Consider the following 19,727-nt stretch of genomic DNA (forward strand, 5'->3'; position numbering starts at 1 on the left):
AGATAGATTAAATCCCACAAAATTAGAGATAGATTAAATCTCCCAGAATTAGAGATAGATTAAATCCTCCAGAATTAAATCCCCCAGATTAAATCCCCCAGAATTAGAGATAGATTAAATCCCCCAGAATAAATCCCCCAGAATTAATTCCCCCAAAATTAGAGATAGATTAATTCCCTCAGAATTAGAGACAGATTAAATCCCCTAGAATTAGAGAAAGATGAATTCCCCCACAATTAGAGATAGATTAAATCCCCCAGAATGAGAGATAGATTCATTCCCCCGCAACTAGAGATAGATTAAATCCCCCAGAATTACAGATAGATTAAATCCCCCAGAATTAGAGACATATTAAATCCCCCAGAATTAGAGATAGATTAAATCCCCCAGAATTAGAGAAAGATTAAATCCCACATAATTGGAGAAAGATTAATTACCCCAGAATTAGAGATAGATTAAATCTCCCAGAATTAGAGATAGATTAAATCTCCCAGAATTAGAGATAGATTAAATCCCCCAGAATTAGAAATAGATTCATTCCCCCGCAATTAGAGAAAGATTCATTACCCCAGAATTAGAGATAGATTAAATCCCCCAGAATTAGAGATAGATTAAATCCCCCAGAATTGCAGATAGATTAAATCCCCCAGAATTAGAGAAAGATTAAATCCCACATAATTAGAGATCGATTAAATCCCCCAGAATTAGAGATAGATTAAATCTCCCAGAATTAGAGATAGATTAAATACCCCAGAATTAGAGAAAGATTAAATCCCACATTATTAGAGAAAAATGAATTACCCCAGAATTAGAGATAGATTAATTACCCCAGAATTAGAGATAGATTAATTACCCCAGAATTAGAGATAGATGAAATCCCCCAGAATTAGAGATAGATTAAATCCCCCAGAATTAGAGAAAGATTAAATCCCACATAATTAGAGAAAGATTAATTACCCCAGAATTAGAGATAGATTAATTACCCCAGAATTAGAGATAGATTAAATCCCACATAATTAGAGAAAGATGAATTACCCCAGAATTAGAGATAGATTAATTACCCCAGAATTAGAGATAGATTAAATCCCACATAATTAGAGAAAGATGAATTACCCCAGAATTAGAGATAGATTAATTACCCCAGAATTAGAGATAGATTAAATCTCCCAGAATTAGAGATAGATTAAATCCCACCGAATTAGAGAAAGATTAAATCTCCCAGAATTAGAGATAGATTAAATCCCCCAGAATTAGAGAAAGATTAAATCCCACATAATTAGAGAAAGATGAATTACCCCAGAATTAGAGATAGATTAATTACCCCAGAATTAGAGATAGATGAAATCCCACATAATTAGAGATAGATTAAATCCCACATAATTAGAGAAAGATTAAATCCCACATAATTAGAGAAATATTCAATCCCACATAATTAGAGATAGATTAAATCTCCCAGAATTAGAGATGGATTAAATCTCCCAGAATTAGAGATAGATTAAATCCCACATAATTAGAGAAAGATTAAATCTCCCAGAATTAGAGATAGATTAAATCCCCCAGAATTATAGAAAGATTAAATCCCTCATAATTAGAGAAAGATGAATTACCCCAGAATTAGAGAAAGATTAATTACCCCAGAATTAGAGATAGATTAAATCTCCCAGAATTAGAGATAGATTAAATCCCCCAGAATTAAATCCCCCAGATTAAATCCCCCAGAATTAGAGATAGATTAAGTCCCCCAGAATAAATCCCCCAGAATTAATTCCCCCACAATTAGAGATAGATTAAATCCCCCAGAATTAAAGAAAGATTAAATACCCCAGAATTAGAGAAAGACTAAATCCCCCAGAATTAGAGAAAGACTAAATCCCCCAGAATTATAGAAAGATTCAATCCCCCCAGAATTAGAGAAAGATTAAATTCCCCAGAAGGAGAGATAGATTAAATCACCCAGAATTAGAGAAAGATTAAATCCCCCAGAATTAGAGATAGATTAAATCCCCCAGAATTAAATCCCCCAGATTAAATCCCCCAGAATTAGAGATAGATTAAATCTCCCAGAATTAGAGAAAGATTACCCTAGAATTAGAGAAAGATTAAATTACCCAGAAGTAGAGATAGATTAAATCACCCAGAATTAGAGAAAGAATAAATCCCCCAGAATTAGAGATAGATTAAATCCCCCAGAATTAAATCCCCCAGATTAAATCCCCCAGAATTAGACATAGATTAAATCTCCCAGAATTAGAGTTAGATTAAATCCCCCAGAATTAGAGAAAGATTAAATCCCACATAATTAGAGAAAGATTAATTACCCCAGAATTAGAGATAGCTTAAATCTCCCAGAATTAGAGATATATTAAATCCCCCAGAATTAAATCCCCCAGATTAAATCCCCCAGAATTAGAGATAGATTAAATCCCCCAGAATAAATCCCCCAGAATTAATTCCCCCACAAAGATTAAATCCCCCAGAATTAGAGAAAGACTAAAGCCCCCAGAATTAGAGAAAGATTCAATCCCCCCAGAATTAGAGAAAGATTAAATTCCCCAGAAGTAGAGATAGATGAATTCCCCCAGAATTAGAGAGACGAAATCCCCCAGAATTAGAGAAATATTAAATCCTCCAGAATTAGAGACAGATTAAATCCCCAGAATTAGTGAAAGATTAATTCCCCCACAATTAGACATAGATTAAATGCCCCGAATTAGAGATAGATTCATTCCCCCACAATTAGAGATAGATTAAATCCCCCAAAATTAGAGATAGATTAAATCCCCCAAAATTAGAGATAGATTAAATCCTCCAGAATTAAATCCCCCAGATTAAATCCCCCAGAATAAATTCCCCCAAAATTAGAGATAGATTAATTCCCTCAGAATTAGAGACAGATTAAATCCCCTAGAATTAGAGAAAGATGAATTCCCCCACAATTAGAGATAGATTAAATCCCCCAGAATTAGAGATAGATTCATTCCCCCGCAACTAGAGATAGATTAAATCCCACAGAATTACAGATAGATTAAATCCCCCAGAATTAGAGACAGATTAAATCCCCCAGAATTAGAGATAGATTAAATCCCCCAGAATTAGAGAAAGATTAAATCCCACATAATTAGAGAAAGATTAAATCCCCCAGAATTAGAGATCGATTAAATCCCCCAGAATTAGAGATAGATTAAGTCCCCCAGAATTAGAGATAGATTAAATCCCCCAGAATTAGAGATAGATTAAATCCCCCAGAATTAGAGATAGATTAAATCTCCCAGAATTAGAGATAGATTAAATCCCCCAGAATTAGAAATAGATTCATTCCCCTGCAATTAGAGAAAGATTAATTACCCCAGAATTAGAGATAGATTAAATCCTCCAGAATTAGAGATAGATTAAATCCCCCAGAATTGCAGATAGATTAAATTCCCCAGAATTAGAGAAAGATTAAATCCCACATAATTAGAGATAGATTAAATCCCCCAGAATTAGAGATCGATTAAATCCCCCAGAATTAGAGATAGATTAAATCTCCCAGAATTAGAGAAAGATTACCCTAGAATTAGAGAAAGATTAAATTACCCAGAAGTAGAGATAGATTAAATCACCCAGAATTAGAGAAAGAATAAATCCCCCAAAATTAGAGATAGATTAAATCTCCCAGAATTAGAGATAGATGAAATCCTCCAGAATTAAATCCCCCAGATTAAATCCCCCAGAATAAATCCCCCAGAATTAATTCCCCCAAAATTAGAGATAGATTAATTCCCTCAGAATTAGAGACAGATTAAATCCCCTAGAATTAGAGAAAGATGAATTCCCCCACAATTAGAGATAGATTAAATCCCCCAGAATTAGAGATAGATTCATTCCCCCTCAACTAGAGATAGATTAAATCCCCCAGAATTAGAGATAGATTAAATCCCCCAGAATTAGAGACAGATTAAATCCCCCAGAATTAGAGATAGATTAAATCCCCCAGAATTAGAGAAAGATTAAATCCCACATAATTAGAGAAAGATTAATTACCCCAGAATTAGAGATAGATTAAATCCCCCAGAATTAGAGATAGATTAAATCCCCCAGAATTGCAGATAGATTAAATCCCCCAGAATTAGAGAAAGATTAAATCCCACATAATTAGAGATAGATTAAATCCCCCAGAATTAGAGATCGATTAAATCCCCCAGAATTAGAGATCGATTAAATCCCCCAGAATTCGAGATAGATTAAATCTCCCAGAATTAGATAGATTAAATCTCCCAGAATTAGAGATAGATTAAATCCCCCAGAATTAGAGAAAGATTAAATCCCACATAATTAGAGAAAGATGAATTACCCCAGAATTAGAGATAGATGAAATCCCCCAGAATTAGAGATAGATTAAATCCCCCAGAATTAGAGATAGATTAATTACCCCAGAATTAGAGATAGATTAAATCCCACATAATTGGAGAAAGATGAATTTCCCCAGAATTAGAGATAGATTAAATCTCCCAGAATTAGAGATAGATTAAATCCCACATAATTAGAGAAAGATTAAATCTCCCAGAATTAGAGATAGATTAAATCCCTCATAATTAGAGAAAGATGAATTACCCCAGAATTAGAGAAAGATTAATTACCCCAGAATTAGAGATAGATTAAATCTCCCAGAATTAGAGATAGATTAAATCCCCCAGAATTAAATCCCCCAGATTAAATCCCCCAGAATTAGAGATAGATTAAGTCCCCCAGAATAAATCCCCCAGAATTAATTCCCCCACAATTAGAGATAGATTAAATCCCCCAGAATTAAAGAAAGATTAAATACCCCAGAATTAGAGAAAGACTAAATTCCCCAGAATTAGAGAAAGATTCAATCCCCCCAGAATTAGAGAAAGATTAAATTCCCCAGAAGGAGAGATAGATTAAATCACCCAGAATTAGAGAAAGATTAAATCCCCCAGAATTAGAGATAGATTAAATCCCCCAGAATTAAATCCCCCAGATTAAATCCCCCAGAATTAGAGATAGATTAAATCTCCCAGAATTAGAGAAAGATTGCCCCAGTATGAGAGAAAGATTAAATTACCCAGAAGTAGAGATAGATTAAATCACCCAGAATTAGAGAAAGAATAAATCCCCCAGAACTAGAGATAGATTAAATCCCCCAGAATTAAATCCCCCAGATTAAATCCCCCAGAATTAGACATAGATTAAATCTCCCAGAATTAGAGTTAGATTAAATCCCCCAGAATTAGAGAAAGATTAAATCCCACATAATTAGAGAAAGATTAATTACCCCAGAATTAGAGATAGATTAAATCTCCCAGAATTAGAGATACTAGGGCATGCCCGTACTATATCTATATCTAAAATTATATCCCCCCCCCTCTATTTACATGAAATGGTTTGGTCCAAAGCGAACGGCTTGCGAGTGGTGACAATCCCCCCCCTCTATTTACATGCAATGGTTTGGTCCAAAGCGAACGGCTTCCGGAGTTTGGTAAAGAAATCGCCATCGCGTGCACAAACGCGCAGGAAAGCGAATGAATCGCAAATTCGTTTTTATTAGTTGTAAAACATAGTTTAACGCCAACATAGTTTGCAAACGTGAAATAAATGAATACGCTCTCAAATGTGCCATCCGAGGCAGAGTGTGCCCGCCACGTTCGGCACACGCGATCGTTCGCTGCTCTCTGATTGGTTGAATCGTTTTTTGGACATAGCTCGGTAAGTAATTGTCCGATTAATATGAAACCTTGAAAAGGCACATCCTCGGGTCCCCAGCAATATACCTGGCAAGTTAAAAGTATATCGGACCCGTGGTTGTCGAGAAACAGCGGTCACAGACAGACAAACGTACAAACGTACAGACAGAGATTACTGGAATTATAGATAGATATTAAATCCCCCAGAATTAAATCCCCCAGATTAAATCCCCCAGAATTAGAGATAGATTAAATCCCCCAGAATAAATCCCCCAGAATTAATTCCCCCACAATTATAGATATATTAAATCCCCCAGAATTAAAGAAAGATTAAATCCCCCAGAATTAGAGAAAGACTAAAGCCCCCAGAATTAGAGAAAGATTCAATCCCCCCAGAATTAGAGAAAGATTAAATTCCCCAGAAGTAGAGATAGATGAAATCCCCCAGAATTAGAGAGACGAAATCCCCCAGAATTAGAGAAATATTAAATCCTCCAGAATTAGAGACAGATTAAATCCCCAGAATTAGTGAAAGATTAATTCCCCCACAATTAGACATCGATTAAATCCCCCCGAATTAGAGATAGATTCATTCCCCCGCAATTAGAGATAGATTAAATCCCCCAAAATTAGAGATATATTAAATCCCCCAAAATTAGAGATAGATTAAATCGGCCAAAATTAGAGATAGATTAAATCTCCCAGAATTAGAGATAGATTAAATCCTCCAGAATTAAATCCCCCAGATTAAATCCCCCAGAATTAGAGATAGATTAAATCCCCCAGAATAAATCCCCCAGAATTAATTCCCCCAAAATTAGAGATAGATTAATTCCCTCAGAATTAGAGACAGATTAAATCCCCTAGAATTAGAGAAAGATGAATTCCCCCACAATTAGAGATAGATTAAATCCCCCAGAATTAGAGATAGATTCATTCCCCCGCAACTAGAGATAGATTAAATCCCCCAGAATTACAGATAGATTAAATCCCCCAGAATTAGAGACAGATTAAATCCCCCAGAATTAGAGATAGATTAAATCCCCCAGAATTAGAGAAAGATTAAATCCCACATAATTAGAGAAAGATTAATTACCCCAGAATTAGAGATAGATTAAATCCCCCAGAATTAGAGATAGATTAAATCCCCCAGAATTAGAGATAGATTAAATCCCCCAGAATTAGAGATAGATTAAATCCCCCAGAATTAGAGAAAGATTAAATCCCACATAATTAGAGAAAGATTAATTACCCCAGAATTAGAGATAGATTAAATCCCCCAGAATTAGAGATAGATTTAATCTCCCAGAATTAGAGATAGATTAAATCCCCCAGAATTAGAAATTGATTCATTCCCCTGTAATTAGAGATAGATTAAATCCCCCAGAATTAGAGATCGATTAAATCCCCCAGAATTAGAGATAGATTAAATCTCCCAGAATTAGAGATAGATTAAATCTCCCAGAATTAGAGATAGATTAAATCCCCCAGAATTAGAGAAAGATTAAATCCCACATAATTAGAGAAAGATGAATTACCCCAGAATTAGAGATAGATGAAATCCCCCAGAATTAGAGATAGATTAAATCCCCCAGAATTAGAGAAAGATTAAATCCCACATAATTAGAGAAAGATGAATTACCCCAGAATTAGAGATAGATTAATTACCCCAGAATTAGAGATAGATTAAATCCCACATAATTGGAGAAAGATGAATTTCCCCAGAATTAGAGATAGATTAAATCTCCCAGAATTAGAGATAGATTAAATCCCACATAATTAGAGAAAGATTAAATCTCCCAGAATTAGAGATAGATTAAATCCCTCATAATTAGAGAAAGATGAATTACCCCAGAATTAGAGAAAGATTAATTACCCCAGAATTAGAGATAGATTAAATCTCCCAGAATTAGAGATAGATTAAATCCCCCAGAATTAAATCCCCCAGATTAAATCCCCCAGAATTAGAGATAGATTAAGTCCCCCAGAATAAATCCCCCAGAATTAATTCCCCCACAATTAGAGATAGATTAAATCCCCCAGAATTAAAGAAAGATTAAATACCCCAGAATTAGAGAAAGACTAAATCCCCCAGAATTAGAGAAAGATTCAATCCCCCCAGAATTAGAGAAAGATTAAATTCCCCAGAAGGAGAGATAGATTAAATCACCCAGAATTAGAGAAAGATTAAATCCCCCAGAATTAGAGATAGATTAAATCCCCCAGAATTAAATCCCCCAGATTAAATCCCCCAGAATTAGAGATAGATTAAATCTCCCAGAATTAGAGAAAGATTGCCCCAGTATGAGAGAAAGATTAAATTACCCAGAAGTAGAGATAGATTAAATCACCCAGAATTAGAGAAAGAATAAATCCCCCAGAATTAGAGATAGATTAAATCCCCCAGAATTAAGTCCCCCAGATTAAATCCCCCAGAATTAGACATAGATTAAATCTCCCAGAATTAGAGTTAGATTAAATCCCCCAGAATTAGAGAAAGATTAAATCCCACATAATTAGAGAAAGATTAATTACCCCAGAATTAGAGATAGATTAAATCTCCCAGAATTAGAGATATATTAAATCCCCCAGAATTAAATCCCCCAGATTAAATCCCCCAGAATTAGAGATAGATTAAATCCCCCAGAATAAATCCCCCAGAATTAATTCCCCCACAATTATAGATATATTAAATCCCCCAGAATTAAAGAAAGATTAAATCCCCCAGAATTAGAGAAAGACTAAAGCCCCCAGAATTAGAGAAAGATTCAATCCCCCCAGAATTAGAGAAAGATTAAATTCCCCAGAATTAGAGACATATTAAATCCCCCAGAATTAGAGATAGATTAAATCCCCCAGAATTAGAGAAAGATTAAATCATACATAATTGGAGAAAGATTAATTACCCCAGAATTAGAGATAGATTAAATCTCCCAGAATTAGAGATAGATTAAATCTCCCAGAATTAGAGATAGATTAAATCCCCCAGAATTAGAAATAGATTCATTCCCCCGCAATTAGAGAAAGATTCATTACCCCAGAATTAGAGATAGATTAAATCCCCCAGAATTAGAGATAGATTAAATCCCCCAGAATTGCAGATAGATTAAATCCCCCAGAATTAGAGAAAGATTAAATCCCACATAATTAGAGATCGATTAAATCCCCCAGAATTAGAGATAGATTAAATCTCCCAGAATTAGAGATAGATTAAATCCCCCAGAATTAGAGAAAGATTAAATCCCACATTATTAGAGAAAAATGAATTACCCCAGAATTAGAGATAGATTAATTACCCCAGAATTAGAGATAGATTAATTACCTCAGAATTAGAGATAGATGAAATCCCCCAGAATTAGAGATAGATTAAATCCCCCAGAATTAGAGAAAGATTAAATCCCACATAATTAGAGAAAGATTAATTACCCCAGAATTAGAGATAGATTAATTACCCCAGAATTAGAGATAGATTAAATCCCACATAATTAGAGAAAGATGAATTACCCCAGAATTAGAGATAGATTAATTACCCCAGAATTAGAGATAGATTAAATCCCACATAATTAGAGAAAGATGAATTACCCCAGAATTAGAGATAGATTAATTACCCCAGAATTAGAGATAGATTAAATCTCCCAGAATTAGAGATAGATTAAATCCCACAGAATTAGAGAAAGATTAAATCTCCCAGAATTAGAGATAGATTAAATCCCCCAGAATTAGAGAAAGATTAAATCCCACATAATTAGAGAAAGATGAATTACCCCAGAATTAGAGATAGATTAATTACCCCAGAATTAGAGATAGATGAAATCCCACATAATTAGAGATAGATTAAATCCCACATAATTAGAGAAAGATTAAATCCCACATAATTAGAGAAATATTCAATCCCACATAATTAGAGATAGATTAAATCTCCCAGAATTAGAGATGGATTAAATCTCCCAGAATTAGAGATAGATTAAATCCCACATAATTAGAGAAAGATTAAATCTCCCAGAATTAGAGATAGATTAAATCCCCCAGAATTATAGAAAGATTAAATCCCTCATAATTAGAGAAAGATGAATTACCCCAGAATTAGAGAAAGATTAATTACCCCAGAATTAGAGATAGATTAAATCTCCCAGAATTAGAGATAGATTAAATCCCCCAGAATTAAATCCCCCAGATTAAATCCCCCAGAATTAGAGATAGATTAAGTCCCCCAGAATAAATCCCCCAGAATTAATTCCCCCACAATTAGAGATAGATTAAATCCCCCAGAATTAAAGAAAGATTAAATACCCCAGAATTAGAGAAAGACTAAATCCCCCAGAATTAGAGAAAGACTAAATCCCCCAGAATTATAGAAAGATTCAATCCCCCCAGAATTAGAGAAAGATTAAATTCCCCAGAAGGAGAGATAGATTAAATCACCCAGAATTAGAGAAAGATTAAATCCCCCAGAATTAGAGATAGATTAAATCCCCCAGAATTAAATCCCCCAGATTAAATCCCCCAGAATTAGAGATAGATTAAATCTCCCAGAATTAGAGAAAGATTACCCTAGAATTAGAGAAAGATTAAATTACCCAGAAGTAGAGATAGATTAAATCACCCAGAATTAGAGAAAGAATAAATCCCCCAGAATTAGAGATAGATTAAATCCCCCAGAATTAAATCCCCCAGATTAAATCCCCCAGAATTAGACATAGATTAAATCTCCCAGAATTAGAGTTAGATTAAATCCCCCAGAATTAGAGAAAGATTAAATCCCACATAATTAGAGAAAGATTAATTACCCCAGAATTAGAGATAGATTAAATCTCCCAGAATTAGAGATATATTAAATCCCCCAGAATTAAATCCCCCAGATTAAATCCCCCAGAATTAGAGATAGATTAAATCCCCCAGAATAAATCCCCCAGAATTAATTCCCCCACAAAGATTAAATCCCCCAGAATTGGAGAAAGACTAAAGCCCCCAGAATTAGAGAAAGATTCAATCCCCCCAGAATTAGAGAAAGATTAAATTCCCCAGAAGTAGAGATAGATGAATTCCCCCAGAATTAGAGAGACGAAATCCCCCAGAATTAGAGAAATATTAAATCCTCCAGAATTAGAGACAGATTAAATCCCCAGAATTAGTGAAAGATTAATTCCCCCACAATTAGACATAGATTAAATGCCCCCGAATTAGAGATAGATTCATTCCCCCACAATTAGAGATAGATTAAATCCCCCAAAATTAGAGATAGATTAAATCCCCCAAAATTAGAGATAGATTAAATCCTCCAGAATTAAATCCCCCAGATTAAATCCCCCAGAATTAGAGATTTTTTTTTTTTGTTTTTTTTTTTTTGTATACAAGATCGATAGATTCAAGATAGATTAAATCCCCCAGAATAAATCCCCCAGAATAAATTCCCCCAAAATTAGAGATAGATTAATTCCCTCAGAATTAGAGACAGATTAAATCCCCTAGAATTAGAGAAAGATGAATTCCCCCACAATTAGAGATAGATTAAATCCCCCAGAATTAGAGATAGATTCATTCCCCCGCAACTAGAGATAGATTAAATCCCACAGAATTACAGATAGATTAAATCCCCCAGAATTAGAGACAGATTAAATCCCCCAGAATTAGAGATAGATTAAATCCCCCAGAATTAGAGAAAGATTAAATCCCACATAATTAGAGAAAGATTAAATCCCCCAGAATTAGAGATCGATTAAATCCCCCAGAATTAGAGATAGATTAAGTCCCCCAGAATTAGAGATAGATTAAATCCCCCAGAATTAGAGATAGATTAAATCCCCCAGAATTAGAGATAGATTAAATCTCCCAGAATTAGAGATAGATTAAATCCCCCAGAATTAGAAATAGATTCATTCCCCTGCAATTAGAGAAAGATTAATTACCCCAGAATTAGAGATAGATTAAATCCTCCAGAATTAGAGATAGATTAAATCCCCCAGAATTGCAGATAGATGAAATTCCCCAGAATTAGAGAAAGATTAAATCCCACATAATTAGAGATAGATTAAATCCCCCAGAATTAGAGATCGATTAAATCCCCCAGAATTAGAGATAGATTAAATCTCCCAGAATTAGAGAAAGATTACCCTAGAATTAGAGAAAGATTAAATTACCCAGAAGTAGAGATAGATTAAATCACCCAGAATTAGAGAAAGAATAAATCCCCCAAAATTAGAGATAGATTAAATCTCCCAGAATTAGAGATAGATGAAATCCTCCAGAATTAAATCCCCCAGATTAAATCCCCCAGAATAAATCCCCCAGAATTAATTCCCCCAAAATTAGAGATAGATTAATTCCCTCAGAATTAGAGACAGATTAAATCCCCTAGAATTAGAGAAAGATGAATTCCCCCACAATTAGAGATAGATTAAATCCCCCAGAATTAGAGATAGATTCATTCCCCCGCAACTAGAGATAGATTAAATCCCCCAGAATTAGAGATAGATTAAATCCCCCAGAATTAGAGACAGATTAAATCCCCCAGAATTAGAGATAGATTAAATCCCCCAGAATTAGAGAAAGATTAAATCCCACATAATTAGAGAAAGATTAATTACCCCAGAATTAGAGATAGATTAAATCCCCCAGAATTAGAGATAGATTAAATCCCCCAGAATTGCAGATAGATTAAATCCCCCAGAATTAGAGAAAGATTAAATCCCACATAATTAGAGATAGATTAAATCCCCCAGAATTAGAGATCGATTAAATCCCCCAGAATTAGAGATCGATTAAATCCCCCAGAATTCGAGATAGATTAAATCTCCCAGAATTAGAGATAGATTAAATCTCCCAGAATTAGAGATAGATTAAATCCCCCAGAATTAGAGAAAGATTAAATCCCACATAATTAGAGAAAGATGAATTACCCCAGAATTAGAGATAGATGAAATCCCCCAGAATTAGAGATAGATTAAATCCCCCAGAATTAGAGATAGATTAATTACCCCAGAATTAGAGATAGATTAAATCCCACATAATTGGAGAAAGATGAATTTCCCCAGAATTAGAGATAGATTAAATCTCCCAGAATTAGAGATAGATTAAATCCCACATAATTAGAGAAAGATTAAATCTCCCAGAATTAGAGATAGATTAAATCCCTCATAATTAGAGAAAGATGAATAACCCCAGAATTAGAGAAAGATTAATTACCCCAGAATTAGAGATAGATTAAATCTCCCAGAATTAGAGATAGATTAAATCCCCCAGAATTAAATCCCCCAGATTAAATCCCCCAGAATTAGAGATAGATTAAGTCCCCCAGAATAAATCCCCCAGAATTAATTCCCCCACAATTAGAGATAGATTAAATCCCCCAGAATTAAAGAAAGATTAAATACCCCAGAATTAGAGAAAGACTAAATCCCCCAGAATTAGAGAAAGATTCAATCCCCCCAGAATTAGAGAAAGATTAAATTCCCCAGAAGGAGAGATAGATTAAATCACCCAGAATTAGAGAAAGATTAAATCCCCCAGAATTAGAGATAGATTAAATCCCCCAGAATTAAATCCCCCAGATTAAATCCCCCAGAATTAGAGATAGATTAAATCTCCCAGAATTAGAGAAAGATTGCCCCAGTATGAGAGAAAGATTAAATTACCCAGAAGTAGAGATAGATTAAATCACCCAGAATTAGAGAAAGAATAAATCCCCCAGAACTAGAGATAGATTAAATCCCCCAGAATTAAATCCCCCAGATTAAATCCCCCAGAATTAGACATAGATTAAATCTCCCAGAATTAGAGTTAGATTAAATCCCCCAGAATTAGAGAAAGATTAAATCCCACATAATTAGAGAAAGATTAATTACCCCAGAATTAGAGATAGATTAAATCTCCCAGAATTAGAGATATATTAAATCCCCCAGAATTAAATCCCCCAGATTAAATCCCCCAGAATTAGAGATAGATTAAATCCCCCAGAATAAATCCCCCAGAATTAATTCCCCCACAATTATAGATATATTAAATCCCCCAGAATTAAAGAAAGATTAAATCCCCCAGAATTAGAGAAAGACTAAAGCCCCCAGAATTAGAGAAAGATTCAATCCCCCCAGAATTAGAGAAAGATTAAATTCCCCAGAAGTAGAGATAGATGAAATCCCCCAGAATTAGAGAGACGAAATCCCCCAGAATTAGAGAAATATTAAATCCTCCAGAATTAGAGACAGATTAAATCCCCAGAATTAGTGAAAGATTAATTCCCCCACAATTAGACATAGATTAAATCCCCCCGAATTAGAGATAGATTCATTCCCCCGCAATTGGAGATAGATTAAATCCCCCAAAATTAGAGATATATTAAATCCCCCAAAATTAGAGATAGATTAAATCGGCCAAAATTAGAGATAGATTAAATCTCCCAGAATTAGAGATAGATTAAATCCTCCAGAATTAAATCCCCCAGATTAAATCCCCCAGAATTAGAGATAGATTAAATCCCCCAGAATAAATCCCCCAGAATTAATTCCCCCAAAATTAGAGATAGATTAATTCCCTCAGAATTAGAGACAGATTAAATCCCCTAGAATTAGAGAAAGATGAATTCCCCCACAATTAGAGATAGATTAAATCCCCCAGAATTAGAGATAGATTCATTCCCCCGCAACTAGAGATAGATTAAATCCCCCAGAATTACAGATAGATTAAATCCCCCAGAATTAGAGACAGATTAAATCCCCCAGAATTAGAGATAGATTAAATCCCCCAGAATTAGAGAAAGATTAAATCCCACATAATTAGAGAAAGATTAATTACCCCAGAATTAGAGAAAGATTAAATCCCCCAGAATTAGAGATAGATTAAATCCCCCAGAATTAGAGATAGATTAAATCCCCCAGAATTAGAGATAGATTAAATCCCCCAGAATTAGAGAAAGATTAAATCCCACATAATTAGAGAAAGATTAATTACCCCAGAATTAGAGATAGATTAAATCCCCCAGAATTAGAGATAGATTTAATCTCCCAGAATTAGAGATAGATTAAATCCCCCAGAATTAGAAATTGATTCATTCCCCTGTAATTAGAGATAGATTAAATCCCCCAGAATTAGAGATCGATTAAATCCCCCAGAATTAGAGATAGATTAAATCTCCCAGAATTAGAGATAGATTAAATCTCCCAGAATTAGAGATAGATTAAATCCCCCAGAATTAGAGAAAGATTAAATCCCACATAATTAGAGAAAGATGAATTACCCCAGAATTAGAGATAGATGAAATCCCCCAGAATTAGAGATAGATGAAATCCCCCAGAATTAGAGAAAGATTAAATCCCACATAATTAGAGAAAGATGAATTACCCCAGAATTAGAGATAGATTAATTACCCCAGAATTAGAGATAGATTAAATCCCACATAATTGGAGAAAGATGAATTTCCCCAGAATTAGAGATAGATTAAATCTCCCAGAATTAGAGATAGATTAAATCCCACATAATTAGAGAAAGATTAAATCTCCCAGAATTAGAGATAGATTAAATCCCTCATAATTAGAGAAAGATGAATTACCCCAGAATTAGAGAAAGATTAATTACCCCAGAATTAGAGATAGATTAAATCTCCCAGAATTAGAGATAGATTAAATCCCCCAGAATTAAATCCCCCAGATTAAATCCCCCAGAATTAGAGATAGATTAAGTCCCCCAGAATAAATCCCCCAGAATTAATTCCCCCACAATTAGAGATAGATTAAATCCCCCAGAATTAAAGAAAGATTAAATACCCCAGAATTAGAGAAAGACTAAATCCCCCAGAATTAGAGAAAGATTCAATCCCCCCAGAATTAGAGAAAGATTAAATTCCCCAGAAGGAGAGATAGATTAAATCACCCAGAATTAGAGAAAGATTAAATCCCCCAGAATTAGAGATAGATTAAATCCCCCAGAATTAAATCCCCCAGATTAAATCCCCCAGAATTAGAGATAGATTAAATCTCCCAGAATTAGAGAAAGATTGCCCCAGTATGAGAGAAAGATTAAATTACCCAGAAGTAGAGATAGATTAAATCACCCAGAATTAGAGAAAGAATAAATCCCCCAGAATTAGAGATAGATTAAATCCCCCAGAATTAAGTCCCCCAGATTAAATCCCCCAGAATTAGACATAGATTAAATCTCCCAGAATTAGAGTTAGATTAAATCCCACATAATTAGAGAAAGATTAATTACCCCAGAATTAGAGATAGATTAAATCTCCCAGAATTAGAGATATATTAAATCCCCCAGAATTAAATCCCCCAGATTAAATCCCCCAGAATTAGAGATCGATTAAATCCCCCAGAATAAATCCCCCAGAATTAATTCCCCCACAATTATAGATATATTAAATCCCCCAGAATTAAAGAAAGATTAAATCCCCCAGAATTAGAGAAAGACTAAAGCCCCCAGAATTAGAGAAAGATTCAATCCCCCCAGAATTAGAGAAAGATTAAATTCCCCAGAAGTAGAGATAGATGAAATCCCCCAGAATTAGAGAGACTAAATCCCCCAGAATTAGAGAAATATTAAATCCTCCAGAATTAGAGACAGATTAAATCCCCAGATTTAGTGAAAGATTAATTCCCCCACAATTAGACATAGATTAAATCCCCCCGAATTAGAGATAGATTAATTCCCCCACAATTAGAGATAGATTAAATCCCCCAAAATTAGAGATAGATTAAATCCCACAAAATTAGAGATAGATTAAATCTCCCAGAATTAGAGATAGATTAAATCCTCCAGAATTAAATCCCCCAGATTAAATCCCCCAGAATTAGAGATAGATTAAATCCCCCAGAATAAATCCCCCAGAATTAATTCCCCCAAAATTAGAGATAGATTAATTCCCTCAGAATTAGAGACAGATTAAATCCCCTAGAATTAGAGAAAGATGAATTCCCCCACAATTAGAGATAGATTAAATCCCCCAGAATGAGAGATAGATTCATTCCCCCGCAACTAGAGATAGATTAAATCCCCCAGAATTACAGATAGATTAAATCCCCCAGAATTAGAGACATATTAAATCCCCCAGAATTAGAGATAGATTAAATCCCCCAGAATTAGAGAAAGATTAAATCCCACATAATTGGAGAAAGATTAATTACCCCAGAATTAGAGATAGATTAAATCTCCCAGAATTAGAGATAGATTAAATCTCCCAGAATTAGAGATAGATTAAATCCCCCAGAATTAGAAATAGATTCATTCCCCCGCAATTAGAGAAAGATTCATTACCCCAGAATTAGAGAAAGATTAAATCCCCCAGAATTAGAGATAGATTAAATCCCCCAGAATTGCAGATAGATTAAATCCCCCAGAATTAGAGAAAGATTAAATCCCACATAATTAGAGATCGATTAAATCCCCCAGAATTAGAGATAGATTAAATCTCCCAGAATTAGAGATAGATTAAATCCCCCAGAATTAGAGAAAGATTAAATCCCACATTATTAGAGAAAAATGAATTACCCCAGAATTAGAGATAGATTAATTACCCCAGAATTAGAGATAGATTAATTACCCCAGAATTAGAGATAGATGAAATCCCCCAGAATTAGAGATAGATTAAATCCCCCAGAATTAGAGAAAGATTAAATCCCACATAATTAGAGAAAGATTAATTACCCCAGAATTAGAGATAGATTAATTACCCCAGAATTAGAGATAGATTAAAACCCACATAATTAGAGAAAGATGAATTACCCCAGAATTAGAGATAGATTAATTACCCCAGAATTAGAGATAGATTAAATCCCACATAATTAGAGAAAGATGAATTACCCCAGAATTAGAGATAGATTAATTACCCCAGAATTAGAGATAGATTAAATCTCCCAGAATTAGAGATAGATTAAATCCCACAGAATTAGAGAAAGATTAAATCTCCCAGAATTAGAGATAGATTAAATCCCCCAGAATTAGAGAAAGATTAAATCCCACATAATTAGAGAAAGATGAATTACCCCAGAATTAGAGATAGATTAATTACCCCAGAATTAGAGATAGATGAAATCCCACATAATTAGAGATAGATTAAATCCCACATAATTAGAGAAAGATTAAATCCCACATAATTAGAGAAATATTCAATCCCACATAATTAGAGATAGATTAAATCTCCCAGAATTAGAGATGGATTAAATCTCCCAGAATTAGAGATAGATTAAATCCCACATAATTAGAGAAAGATTAAATCTCCCAGAATTAGAGATAGATTAAATCCCCCAGAATTATAGAAAGATTAAATCCCTCATAATTAGAGAAAGATGAATTACCCCAGAATTAGAGAAAGATAAATTACCCCAGAATTAGAGATAGATTAAATCTCCCAGAATTAGAGATAGATTAAATCCCCCAGAATTAAATCCCCCAGATTAAATCCCCCAGAATTAGAGATAGATTAAGTCCCCCAGAATAAATCCCCCAGAATTAATTCCCCCACAATTAGAGATAGATTAAATCCCCCAGAATTAAAGAAAGATTAAATACCCCAGAATTAGAGAAAGACTAAATCCCCCAGAATTAGAGAAAGACTAAATCCCCCAGAATTATAGAAAGATTCAATCCCCCCAGAATTAGAGAAAGATTAAATTCCCCAGAAGGAGAGATAGATTAAATCACCCAGAATTAGAGAAAGATTAAATCCCCCAGAATTAGAGATAGATTAAATCCCCCAGAATTAAATCCCCCAGATTAAATCCCCCAGAATTAGAGATAGATTAAATCTCCCAGAATTAGAGAAAGATTACCCTAGAATTAGAGAAAGATTAAATTACCCAGAAGTAGAGATAGATTAAATCACCCAGAATTAGAGAAAGAATAAATCCCCCAGAATTAGAGATAGATTAAATCCCCCAGAATTAAATCCCCCAGATTAAATCCCCCAGAATTAGACATAGATTAAATCTCCCAGAATTAGAGTTAGATTAAATCCCCCAGAATTAGAGAAAGATTAAATCCCACATAATTAGAGAAAGATTAATTACCCCAGAATTAGAGATAGATTAAATCTCCCAGAATTAGAGATATATTAAATCCCCCAGAATTAAATCCCCCAGATTAAATCCCCCAGAATTAGAGATAGATTAAATCCCCCAGAATAAATCCCCCAGAATTAATTCCCCCACAAAGATTAAATCCCCCAGAATTAGAGAAAGACTAAAGCCCCCAGAATTAGAGAAAGATTCAATCCCACCAGAATTAGAGAAAGATTAAATTCCCCAGAAGTAGAGATAGATGAATTCCCCCAGAATTAGAGAGACGAAATCCCCCAGAATTAGAGAAATATTAAATCCTCCAGAATTAGAGACAGATTAAATCCCCAGAATTAGTGAAAGATTAATTCCCCCACAATTAGACATAGATTAAATGCCCCCGAATTAGAGATAGATTCATTCCCCCACAATTAGAGATAGATTAAATCCCCCAAAATTAGAGATAGATTAAATCCCCCAAAATTAGAGATAGATTAAATCCTCCAGAATTAAATCCCCCAGATTAAATCCCCCAGAATTAGAGATTTTTTTTTTTTTTTTTTTTTTTTTTTTTGTATACAAGATCGATAGATTCAAGATAGATTAAATCCCCCAGAATAAATCCCCCAGAATAAATTCCCCCAAAATTAGAGATAGATTAATTCCCTCAGAATTAGAGACAGATTAAATCCCCTAGAATTAGAGAAAGATGAATTCCCCCACAATTAGAGATAGATTAAATCCCCCAGAATTAGAGATAGATTCATTCCCCCGCAACTAGAGATAGATTAAATCCCACAGAATTACAGATAGATTAAATCCCCCAGAATTAGAGACAGATTAAATCCCCCAGAATTAGAGATAGATTAAATCCCCCAGAATTAGAGAAAGATTAAATCCCACATAATTAGAGAAAGATTAAATCCCCCAGAATTAGAGATCGATTAAATCCCCCAGAATTAGAGATCGATTAAATCCCCCAGAATTAGAGATAGATTAAATCTCCCAGAATTAGAGATAGATTAAATCTCCCAGAATTAGAGATAGATTA

Source organism: Myxine glutinosa, chromosome 12 (genome assembly GCF_964187855.1).
Source record: "Myxine glutinosa chromosome 12, kmMyxGlut1.1, whole genome shotgun sequence".
NCBI lineage: Eukaryota > Metazoa > Chordata > Myxini > Myxiniformes > Myxinidae > Myxine > Myxine glutinosa.